General features: G+C 42.5%; 1 protein-coding gene across 1 annotated transcript in view; it reads left to right on the plus strand.

Annotated features, from left to right (window-relative positions):
* Positions 1-8739: 8739 nt before the first annotated feature.
* The window catches only part of LCLAT1 (lysocardiolipin acyltransferase 1), a 101991-nt gene continuing 97927 nt past the window's right edge, over positions 8740-12803 (plus strand). Inside the window, exons 1-2 of the mRNA XM_071739868.1 lie at positions 8740-8907; positions 9129-9240. The gene's annotated coding sequence lies outside the window, so the exon portion shown is untranslated. The remainder of the gene's footprint in view (positions 8908-9128; positions 9241-12803) is intronic.

Here is a 12803-nt window from a genome sequence, read left to right on the forward strand (position 1 = left end):
GCTTCTATTAAGAGTGTTAGGCTTATGTCAGAGGAACAAGTCTGACCACTGGGAAATGCAGCCTGTCTTATCTATGTCTCAGTTCTCAGATTAACCAGCTGCCAGAGATATCCCTGTGCGAGGCATGGTGTGGTGACAGAAACAGGCAAGTTATGAGAGAGAGAAGAGTGGCAGAAAATATCTTACCCTGTTAGTACAGAGCTCCAGGTCTGTATGTACGGGGCAGTAAGGTGACAGGTGCAGTGCCAGTAGACAGTGCACAAGACCATGTGGCTTGGACCTTAGCTTAATAGAAGCAAAGAAAATCTTTTTTCTGTGCAGATAGCTTGCTAAGTTTCTCCTAATGCTCAGTAGACGTTTTTTGGGGTTACCATTGTAAGGATGATGGGAATGGTGAAGCAGATGTTGGCTTGGTCTGGAGAGGGAGAAAGAGAAAGCAACAAGAGGAGGGAGAGAGCACATGTTTATGACACTACAGATGAGCCTTCATATTCTCTAACAAACCTGTGCTCCTCTAACAAATGCCACAGTGTGGCCAGCCATCATCTCAGGCCCTGCAGTATCATGCAAACCAGAAGGTTTGTCTTTACACTATTTTTCCTTGCATAGTATTTTGTATTTTATTGCTTAGGGTGGCTCAAATCTTGGACATGGTAAGCTTGGACATGTGGGCCAGGCTTCAGTGGAAATGTATGGTGCTAGGATTTCCCTGGAAAGCAGCAGTTTTAGTTTTTAGATCCATTCAAAAACAAATTGCCCAGAAGTGACAGTGGCAAAACCAGTAATTGGTAGAAAAGAAAATCATTGTCATGCTCAAAAGAGGAAAGCACAGTTTAAAAATCACAGTTAAAAAGGAAAAAAAGTAAAATACGATTTGACTTTGTTCTTTCAAGATGAAACTCAGGCATAAAACTGCATTGTGGGATGGAACTCCTGCACTTAATGACAAATCTTCTGACATGCTCCCACCAGATGCCTCTGGAGACTGGAAATTAGCAAAAAAGAAGAAATACTGTATCTTCTTACATCATGCAACAAAATGTTATATTTCCTGGCCACATATAAAATGAATTTACAAAGGAAACATGCCAGAAATGCTTGAGAGTAACCCTAGCCATAGCAGATCTCTGAGACTTTTTTTTTCCTCCAACATTGAATAGTGGGATTGGATGTTGTTCTCAAAACATCCCCAGGATGAGTGGCTGGAGAGTGAGATTAAGGTTCCATGTTTCACAGGGCACATTGGGAAAAAGTTATTCTGTAATCAGATGTCATATGGATGTAGGTCCCCTATCACACACACTTAGATAACTCTCAGAGTTATTTATTGGAACAGACCCCTACAGTAATGACACTGTGAAACTAATATTATTACAGTGAATTACTGTATCACTTTCTCTGATTTTTGGTTATTCTTTTTGACTAAAATATGCTTGTAAGTGCTATTCATTGCTGGAATGATTGGAAACATTTCACACCCTTTGCAATGGATGGCTTTAGTATCCTCCAAGCAAAGGGGAAAAATACACTTTGACTTTTGGCTTTGAAACTATGCAACAGACTTGCAAAATATTTAAGCATGGGGGTACCAAGTCTCCATCAAGGTCACAGTGATCTATAAAAACACTCCCACTGATTTCATTAGGCTTTTTATTACACTGGAAAGACCAGAGCAATCAGAGCTGCCCATTAGTACCAAGAATGGAAAAGAGGAATGGCCAATCTGGTAATGCACATTCAGTAGTAAATTGACCTGTGTGATTCAGAGGCCTGAATGTGAGTCCTGAGTGATAGATAATGAAGAAACATGCAAGAAGTGGGATGGATTCAGGTGCTCATTACAACACTGCTTATCTCTCTTTCAACATAAGCAATGATTTACGCTCTGCTCTAGACCTCTCCATCCAGGAGTGGGGGCAACCCCTGGCTGCTCACTGACCTGTTACAACACTGCAGTTACAAACAGCTGCTAAATGTTAGAGTTGGAGACAGGCAGATCATTATTTATTAATTACTGTATTTGGTATGACAGGACATATATTTTTCCATGTCCCTGAAATCTCAACTAACACAGGCAACACTGGACTAGTCCTACGGATCTGTTAGGCATTACCTCTGGCTGCAGGACAGAATCCTCATTTTACCCCAAGAGGAGAGAGTTGAGTTTTTGACGAAGGCCTAATATCTGTCTTACAGAGAATGTCCAGAAACTGCAGGATCTGATCTCCCCAGCTAAAACTTCTCCTGGACAACCTCAGAGCAGTACTGCAGGCAAGCCAGAAGAGGCAGAGCACAGGAGTTGCCCAGAGGTTCTGCATATGAACTGAAGCTTGTGATTCATGATGGTCACCAGTCACTGGCACTGGTGACCCTGAAGACTATAAGCAGGTGCTTGCTACTGGTAGGGCTGCCTTTCTCACTTCTCTGTCTCACTTGGCTGCCTTGGCCTGACAAACCCCTACGTATCTGATCTGTGTCTTGAAGCTCATCATCCCACATTTTATTTGCATCACACTGGACCTGTCTGGGTTGTTAAAAAACAGATTTATTTTTATTATTGTTGTTGGTTTTACTTTGCAATTGCTATGGCCTTTATTAGAGCTTGTCTTTTCCTGTCAATAATAATCTCTGGAAAGTTGGATAGGGTCCCTTGGCTCACACTGAAAAAGGTAATAAAGTCTATGGAACCCAAAATGTTTTCACCAAGCATCTTTTCCCATCTTGACAAATGTGCTTCTCTGCTCTAACTTGTTTCCTGATTTAGGGAAAAAATCCTTCCTAAACTGCCAGATTTCCTTCTGTCCAGCACACCCAGGAATTTGAGAGGCTGTGACCAGCTCTGCAGGTTCCACAGGCCTTACTTCTGCTCCCCACCACACTTCTGACTTTCCCTATACCTACAAGGAAGCCACTTATTTTATCATTGCTCTGGGTTCTCCATCTGCCACCTTATAATGTAATATTTACCTAGCTTTTCAAAACATTTTAAAATCTCCATAGGAAGGCATTATAAATGTGCATTTAGTGCATTACTGTTCTTTGTTCTGTAAGTTTGAGAAATGGCACATGTAAGGCCAGCTCTTCTGTCCCCTCCAACCTCCATTCGTTGTCCTGGTGCTGCTGCCCCCTCCCATGACAGCAATAATTAAGCTCCTGTTTCCCAGTATTCCCCTCAGGCTCTTACCCAGAGCTTGGGGAATAACCATCCAGTTCCCTGGAGATCAGCAAGAGATCAGCAGCTTTGCATTCAAGGGTCTTGCTGCCTGTTTCTCCACACCTCTGTTAATCATGCCTGCATTAGTATCCCAACATGATTTCACATGCTCCAGAATGAGTTGTATGTGCTCAAAGCTCCTTTTCCTTTTCTCTAAATTACCTCACCAAAAGCAAATGCACATATTTCCTTATGACTATGACATGAATTTTAGTGGGAGAACATTTGTAACCTTTTACCCCCACACTCTCTCAGCTTTCACAAGCAAAGTATAGTAGGACTGTAAGAGCAGTCATGTAAGTAAGCACAACATATTCAGATGGTATGGTGGGATGACAGATGCTCCTGATAAGAATAGCACAGCTGAATGCTGATGTGCTACTGACTGTGACCTGCTATCTCTGCCACAGCATTTTGCTTTTTAGTAGGTAAGTTAAATTATTTGGGGTTTTTTTTTCTGTCATGGCAATGCCTATTTTCGGTGAGATAAAAGGCTGTCAAAACAGCAGGTGCTTAAAGTAAAAGCACTGTGTAGGAGTTTTTGTTAAGTGGGCTGACAACAGGAGTCTGGAGGGTGCTAACTAGTCAGACTACTCCATGCTCTTCTTTCTCTTTCTCTTACATTTCCTGAAGGATATTGGTCCACATCCTTAGCATTTTATGTGAAACAGCTGCCAGATTTCATGCCAAAGGTGACTTCACTTCATAGACAAGCAAACATACTGCTCTATTGCTGCCAGATACTGAGGTACATTAACCTTGCCTTTCCTAACTTCCCTGTTGGACTTTGGTGGTGCATCTTCAGCCTGACCCCAGCACAGAATAGATCTGGGCATATTCCACTGTTTTTTAGCATTCTAAAAATGTAAAGTATGTGTTGTGTAACAATGTACCCATATATTCTGCCATCCTGTTAACTCCTGTCTCACACAGGTCCTCTCTCTCTGGTAGTCAATTATTTAGACAAGAACTGGTGACTAATAGAAGCAATTTGTAAAAAACATGCTGTTTCCAAGTGACCAGCAGCAAATGGCTGACATTAGAATGACCGTTCTGCAAAGAGGAACAGCTGAAAGCCCACTCTGCAAAGCACTGATCACATTTAACAACAAAACAACTTCCCCTGATACTGGAACATGCCATTTGTCATAGCTACTGCTTGCCTCCTTTCCTGATCAGGTACATCTAAATTCAATAACCACATATTATCTTACAAAACCTGAAATGTGGTTTAAAACACTTCAGTAATATGACCTTATAAGCCTGACGAACAAAAAATTAAAAAGCAACTACACTATGGGGAGTAACTCTGCACCACTTGGGAGATGGATCATAGGGTTTACAAGATCCTTTCCATCTCTGAAAATTCTGAGTCACAGTGACTAGCTAAATGATCACCCAAACAACAGGATCTCAGCAGACCCATAAGTAACTTGTGCCTCACAACTTGAAAACCTGTGTATGCAAGTAGAGCCTGGGCCATTTAGCAACAAGAGCTCCTACAGATTCTCCTCGTTGAAGTGACTGAAGCTTTTGCAAGGAACAGGAGAACAAGAGTTTTCTTTCTGCTGCTTTTTGGCAGTTCTGAGGAGGTGTGACTGGCTGCTTTAAGACATTTTCCATATTGCTTATCTTTTCTTTCCTTTTGAATTCCACATGGTCTGCCATTTCCCTCAGCTTAGATATTGGCTCCAAGCAGACTCAGTCAATAAGTAAAACCTAGAACTAAGCAATAGAGATTAAAACCCAAAATGTTTTAGGCATACTGCTCTTGCCTCTGATGTGTTTCAAACACTTTTCCTCCTCGGTCTCCCCTCTGTTAATGGCTTGTTATGAGCTCCTTGATGACACTTGTCATCCAAGTGCTATGCCAACACGGGGATAGGATGGAAGGGTACCATTGCAAGTCATATCACTAAAAATATTTTGTAAAGCCTACAGCAGATTTAGCAAAGGACAACCCTCGTCATTCCATACATTTTCAAGTTCTGTCAGTGGTGGATGGATGGTAGCGCTTCTTATTTCACAAAATCACAGAATGGTTGGAAAAGACCTTTAAGATCATCCAAGTCCAGCCATTAACCTAACTGTACTGGGTCTGGTGCTAAACCATTTCTCTTATCAGCACATGTGCATATCTTTAAAACACCTCTGGGAATGGTGATTCAGCCACCTCCCTGGTTAGCCTATTCCAGTCTTCAACAATCCTTTTAGTGAAGAAGTTTCTTCTCATATCTAATCTAAACCTCCTGTGGTGCAACTTGAGACAATTTCCTCTTGTCCTGTTGTTACCAGGGAGAAGAGATTGATATACACTACAACCTTGTTTCAGGTAGCTGTAGAGAGCCATAAGGTCTCCCCTTAGTCTCCCCTTTTCCAGACTAAACAACCCCAGTTTTCAGTGTCTATTTCTCAAGTGCTAGCACAACTAGAAAGCATGAATAATTTTTAATTTTACCCTTGTCCAAAAAAAGTTTTGTTTCTCCCCACCCCCACACTACTGTAGTCAACCCTTAATTTTTCAGCCTGTTTTCCCACATGGCTATTGCTTATGTGGCCATGCTGGCTTTCAGTCTGGCTGCAAGTACCACTGCAACAGGTTTTGAACCTTTTTGATTAATTTCACTCAAATTTGATGGAAGGGCAGTATACTCAGAAAAAATCATGTTCCTAAAACATCTGTTTATATAGACAGCACGCCAGAGGAGGGAGAATTAGATTCATGCTCTCACTGAACAAACATTATTGTTTCACTTGTCTGCTGGTAGTCACTGGCCAACCACACCTACTCCTTGCTGTGTGGGGCTGTGGTTCATGGTGTGGGGAGGAGACAAAATTAATACAGTAGGGACACAAGTGGGCTGAGTGACAGAGGGAGCAAGTTTGTTGGAAACCAGGCCTTTCTGTTTCCAGCTCTCTCCATGGAAATTGTTTTGTGGCTAAATTAAATCTATATTGTTTTATTTCCAACATCTCAAAAGGTTCAGCTTCAAATGGCAATTTTGTGGAGGTAAATCTAGTACCTTAATATTATTTTAAGAAAAAATTCCAAAATGCAAGTGCATTTCCAGTCAGCCAGATTCTTCCTTTTTGCTGAATACTGAACATTCTTTTCTTCCCCTCACTGTTGTCTTTGGCTGTAGAAATTGTACTTTCCACTTTCACAAAAACTGTAGGGGCATTATGAATGCCTGTATTTTTCTTGAGCAGACTTTTTGCTTTCTAACAAAACAGCCATACCAACTCACCTCATGCAAGTTCAGCATATGTGATTGTAAAGCACAAGGTGCTTATCTACTTTGTCTGTGTAGCTGCAACTGAAAATTAAGTTCTTCTTTGTATTTTCTAATAGCCATGGTGAATTGTTGAAAAGATGTCATCTTCTTCAGTCAGCTGCATGTTAATGTAATAGACACAATTTCTCTGCAAACAGAACATAATTGCTTTGGGTCCTTAAGAAACATAGAAACACAATTGTTCATTATTATGTCTTAGCAAATTGTTTTCTTGACAGTTATAAGTAAAATATCCTAACTTATAGTTTGTATAGCCAGGTGTTGGCACTGTAAGGAGGAGAGCTGTATAGAGTCTCATGTTTTCTAATCAAATTACAAACTTTGATTACTTTCTCCTGACAGCACTCTCAGCAAGAAGAAAGTGTCTTTATTCCTACTACACTGATAGGAAGAGTCAGTTGATTTGTCCAGGGAAGTGGCAGAGGGTGGGATGCAGTAAGATGTAAGATGTGCAGTAAGGTGCCTGTGTTTTGGTGCTAGGAGATGCACACTTCAGTGCCACAGCTCCTTAACTACAAAATCTTCAAAATTTTATTAACCCATCTTAGAAGAGATTTCTTCCATACGGAGAGCTTCAACCTGAGAGATAGTTAGCCACATGCATTTTCACCCATTGTCAGTTTATCAAACTGATGAAAAGAGCTGTGATTTCCATGCATTTAAAACACCAAAGCCACATGCAGATATGACTGCAGTAGTTTCACCTCTCTCCCCTTCCTGTACAACATCAGCATAATAATTTGGTGACAGCTTTCCAGGGTTGCACCAGGAGGGAGGTTGCAGATGCCCCATTTCTATTCAGACTTTCCAGGCTGCCCAGGAACCTGGCCAAGAGTCAGTGGCTGACAGCTCAAGGCACATGTTCTCCTCAGGGCTGTTCTGCCTGTGTTATTTCATCGCAGGATCTTGCACTTAAAATTCTGGAGTTTGCCTTCCTCTTGTCCTTATTTTCAGGAGGCACCAGTGAGGATTCATTTCACCTAGTTTTAACTGTCTGATGAGTAAGAGTGCTACCAAAGCCAGCCATTTGTCTCAGACACACACTTTATGATGAAATAGGTCACTGTTTGGAGAACTTTGATGACTAAAAGGCTGTTTTACAGTTAGCACATTCAGGTGACCTGAATCACCCAACAACAGCTTTCTGATGCAAGAGAGAGTGCAATCTAAGAGAGAGTTGTCTCCAGCTAAGTAATTTTGAAGATCTGGGGATGCTTGACCATCCTAATTTTGAAGAATTCCTTCTTAGTATCTAAATGAGATTTATTTTGCCTCTCATCTGTTTGCTGTACACCTGTGGTAAGCATCTGGCTCCACTTTCTCCATTATGTTTGAACAGTGGAAGACATCAGCTAAGTCCCACCTTAGCCTTTACTTGTCCAGGCTTAATGAACAAATGAGATTCCCAGAAAGTGATGACAATGGAATTTCCAACATTTTAGTGACTTCTAGAATGAGACTCCAGGAAAGTTAATTTCCTATTTATTTTTTTTATTATTATTATTTAAAGTATTGATTTATTTACCTTATAAACACCTGCTTTTGTAAAAAGGTTAACCACGTCAACAGTGAGTACCAGTAAAAGCACTGTGCAATAAAAGATGAAAATATTGTCAGTTTCAGAGAAAGTTAAGAGGATTCATTGCCTCACGGCAGTGGAAATCATGCCAGGGTCGTTTTCTGCTTCTCTCACACTCGACAAGCATATTTTATAGCAAAATTCCTGGCTAGCAGTAGTAGCGTTTTCCCCTTCAAACAGAACTCTTGGGCTTGAAGAGATTCACTGTCGCTTTGTAGCTACTAACTAAATTAAGACAATTGCTTTTTCTTCCCAAGTGTCTGTAGCCAAAGCCATACTTTGCCACTTGCTACTCCACGGCAGCACGTACCCCAAAGGGCATAGCCAAATTTCTCCTTTTCAGGTAAGGGCGAGCCCCACGGGGTGGCACCGAATTTGGCGGAAGAGCTGGCTGACGGCTGAAGGGGGTGAAACCAGGGCACCCGTTTGGGCCTGGCGGCACAGGGCCTCCTGCGGTGACAGCGGCTTTTTCAGCCACCTGCTCGCTCCCCAGACCTGTTACTCGACACGCACGGGCGTGAGGAGTGTTGCGTGGGGTTAAGGGTGCGCGGGGGTTTGAGGCGGAGTGTGAGGTTGCTGCGGCCCCTTTAAAGTAGGCCGGGGCCGGGAGCGGTACCATAGCAACGGTTTGACAGCGGAGACCGGAAGTACTTGGGGTGTTACGGGGGGGCAGAGGTCGCCGGTGGCAGCGGGAAGATGGAGGCTGTCCCGGCCAGGCACGGCGCTGGCGGCGGGGAAGCCGTGCGCTCTGAGGCGGCGGCTCCCTGAGCGGGGCGGGGACCTGAGCCTCCTCCCATCGCGGCGCTGCTCCAGTTCAGGTGAGACCGACAGACCGGCCGGGCTAGGGTGCTGTCCCGACGGGCAGTGGGCCGGGCCGGGCCAGGCCAGGCCGCGGCGGTGCGGACCAGCAACTGCAGAGCTCATCAGCGGCTCCGGATTTACGCCGCCCGCCCAGCTTTGCCGCCTCTTTTCTCGCCGGGATGCGTCCTGTCGGGTTGTCTCACCTGCCTCTTTCTTTTTTTTTTTTTTTTTCCCGCAGAAATGGCTGTCGCGCTGTAGGAGGGCAGGGAGCCGCGGCGATGCCAGAGGAGGAGCCTCTGGAGGAGAGCGCTTGAGCTTGTCTGGAGAGGCGTTCCGTGTGTGAGAAACCTGTACGTACCCGAAACCTTCGTTTCAATGCTGCTGGTTTTGTTACACCTAGAGGAGTAAATGGAAGCTTGTTGTAATAATGTTATTCTTAGCATCTTTCTTTCGGGAAATATAAGTACATAGAACTCCTGAAACGTGTCCAGAGGAGAGCCACTAAAATGATCAGAGGGGCTGGAGCACCTCCACTATGAAGACAGGCTGAGGAAGTTGGAGTTGTTCAGCCCAGATAAGAGGAGGCTTTGAGGTGACCTTATAGCAACCTTTCAATATCTGAAGGGAGCCTACAAGAAATACAGGGAAGGCCTTCTTACACGGGGATGCAGTGAGAGGACATAGGGAAAATGTTTTAAAATTTGAAGAGGGGAGATTTAGGTTAGACATTAAGAAGAAATTCTTTAATTTGAGGGTGGTGAGACACTGGAACAGGTTGCCCAAAGAACTTGTGGCTGCCCCTTCCCTGGGAGTGTTCAAGGCCAGGCTGGATGGGGCCTTGAGCAACCTGGTCTAGTGGGAGGTGTCCCTGGCCATGTGAGGGGTTGGAACTAGATGATCTTTAAGGTCCCTTCCAACCCAAACCATTCTTTGATTCTGTGAAAAGCAGAGCCTCCTTTTACAAATTGCACACATGCAGAAGTCAGTAATTTTTTTGCCAGCTATAGCTGTGTGGTTTTCCTTGTTCACCATGCCTGTTGTCAGTTCTGCTGATCTTGGCATGCAGGCTGCTATCTTGGCCAGTTTTGCCATCCAGTAAAGCTAAACTTTGACCTGAATGGTTTATTGTGTAAGAAGTGCAAGGTGAGTATTGGAATGGGGCATTTAACACATGTAAATACAGCCAGGCTGTTGAAAATGTAATTATGGCCAGAGAAAGGTGCATACTGAAAATAAATATCTATACTATGTGTGCAGCTTCACCTTGGTGCTTATGTGTATTCACTGTGATACAGTACTTAGAAGCTTTTGGTTTTAAACAAATTAATTGCCCCAGAGAAAGGGCTATTAAGAGAGACAATTAGCATTCTTTTAACCCTTCAAAGTATCACCTCCTCAGCATCTGGATCTCTGTCTCTTTGAAGTCACTGGTGGGGGTGGTCTCTGCTGCTCCTTGGTGCTTTTTCCTGCTGATCGCTGCTTTTCGCTGCTATTCAGGCTTCTGGAGTGCTGCTAATTCACTTCTGTTTGCTTTTTTTCGCTTCTGATTTTTGCCTTTTTCCTCTGAATTTTCCTCCTAAAAAGTTCCTTTTTCTCATCAGTTATTGCCAGATGTTGCAAATTGGTAAATGCAGGTCTTCCTGTTGTATTCAGGTTTTCTGGAGTCCTTTAGTTCTAGTATTTGCTACCCATTTGCAGTAGCTGTCTGGCAGCTTATCAGGAATCATTCTAATTAGCATCTTGATGAGATTAGTCTTGATACATTTATAGATTGTAAACAGGGAAAAGGAGCTTCCAATGTTGAAGGGGTTTTGCTAATGGAAATAAGTTTGATACCTTTTAAACAGAGGAAACTATCCCGGTGCCACCTCATGCTAGCTTGGATGTAATTTTGCTGAATCAAGAGGCAATTTTTTTACTTTCAATGTATCCACATTACAGGTTACCACGGCAATATTTTAATATGTCTTAAGCATTAACTTACTTTGCTGTAAAACAGAGAGATTAACAGATGGTCTTTTTCTGTTTTTTTCCTTCTTACTTTATATATGGGAAAACTAGGATTAAAAAAAAAAAAAAGAGGGAAGACAAAGCATGTCTGAAATTGAACACCGAAACCTGAAATGAGTTGGTTGACTTTGTAATAAAATTTTACAATATTGTCTAATACCCTGAATGTAAACCTTCACTGGCAGCAGTACTGTGTGGGTCCTCAGCAAATCAAGGTACAGTTCAACAGTGCAAAGATGTAGTTTGGTCAACGTGTGGGCTGCAGCTGACAAATGGGTCTCACTCTGCCATCACTGGCCATGGGTTACTGCTGCTCTCTTTATAGTGGATTTAGTGATGGGATGGTTGCAGGGACAGTTGATCTACCAGTATTATGGGTATGGCTTTCTGACAGATGGAAGCTGTTTTAATGAGTGTTTGATCTGATATGTATGAAGTCTGTTTCTCTTCCTGCACTAACGTAAACCAGATGTAGGTTGAGTAGAATGTGAAACTACCTCAAGAAACCAAATATCAAATTGGACATTCACAAAATAAGGACTGCCCTGAAAACTTCTGATGGCTTTGGATGGAGAAAAGGAAAGTTATCCATGTGTACAGTATATGTGGTAAGAGTGAAGGAAGGAACTTCCCCATCTTTCCAGAGTCTTTGCTCCATTAATTTCTTGCCAAAGAGCTTCTGTACTTGAAAATTAAGCCTCTTAAAAAACCTTCTTTATACCTCAGGGGCTAGCTCACCATGTGTACTCAGTGAGGCAGGAATCTTGAAGGAAAAATAATATTGTATCCTACTCTGAAAACCTAACTAGGAAACCTTGGTTCTGGGATGTTTCGTCTCCTCAGTCTTTGAGTTTTGCTTTTGTGGTATTCACTACCCTCCTCACAAAAGCAACCTGAAAAAAAAAATTGGAGGCATCATCTTCACATCCACTTGGGTTTTTACCAGTATTAGGGTTACTTGATCCAGCAAATCCTTCATGCACTTGCTCAGTGGCAGGCTCCCATGTATTTTATCTTCCCTGCTCAGTCTCTGCTTCAGCCACTGTTTTTAATCATTCCAGGATAGGTTTGTAACCACCCGAACTGTTTCAGGCTCAAATCCTCCTGTCTTAGCTATTTGATTCTGTACCAGACTTCTCCCTGTAGAGTTAATGTCACTTAATTTTTATCTATCTTGTTTGTATTCTTTTGTTCCCTTCACTTGTCCTGTCCATCAGGGTGCTGCTGCCACTCACTCCTTCACCTCTGCTTTGCCAAAACACACCTGTCCCTTCTATTGGCTGCTTCTTCCAGCTTCTTGGGACATGCAGAATTTGTCTCAGTTTATTCTTTCCTACTACCTGTTAATCAGGTACAACTGATCTTTGTTTTCCATTCTCTTAATTTCTACCTTATTTCATTCTCTTGTTCCCCTATTACAGTCTTGTTCCTTGTTCCTTTATTTCTTCAGGTTGTGGTGCTGAGAACACACAGACAAGATTCCTTATGTTTGGATTTATTGTTTCATTAGTCATGGACTGAGGAGAGCTTGTTTGTGTTGTGTATGTGATGTTTAGGCAGTGCTTGGAGCTAAGAAAGGGGAAAATGGAACATCTGCAGAGTGACTTTTTGAAACAGGTCCCCTCTGAGTGTGTGCAAAGGCTTGCAGTTTGATTTTATGTAACTATTTCTTAGCACTGCCAAAAAGTAAATTGCTCCTGAAAGACAATTCAGCATTGTAAAGTCCATTTTTGCTGCTGTAGGGCATAGCAAGATGTGAGAGAGCAATGTTAGCAAACTTCTTGAATTGTAGCCAAAATGTCTCTTCTTTATCCTAGTATTTTTCTCTTAGCTGAAATGGTTTGCTTGTGAACTTGTTTTGCTATAATAAACTCTATTTACTGAATTCAATTTGTTTGTATTA

Source organism: Heliangelus exortis, chromosome 3 (assembly GCF_036169615.1).
Source record: "Heliangelus exortis chromosome 3, bHelExo1.hap1, whole genome shotgun sequence".
NCBI classification, from domain to species: Eukaryota; Metazoa; Chordata; class Aves; order Apodiformes; family Trochilidae; genus Heliangelus; species Heliangelus exortis.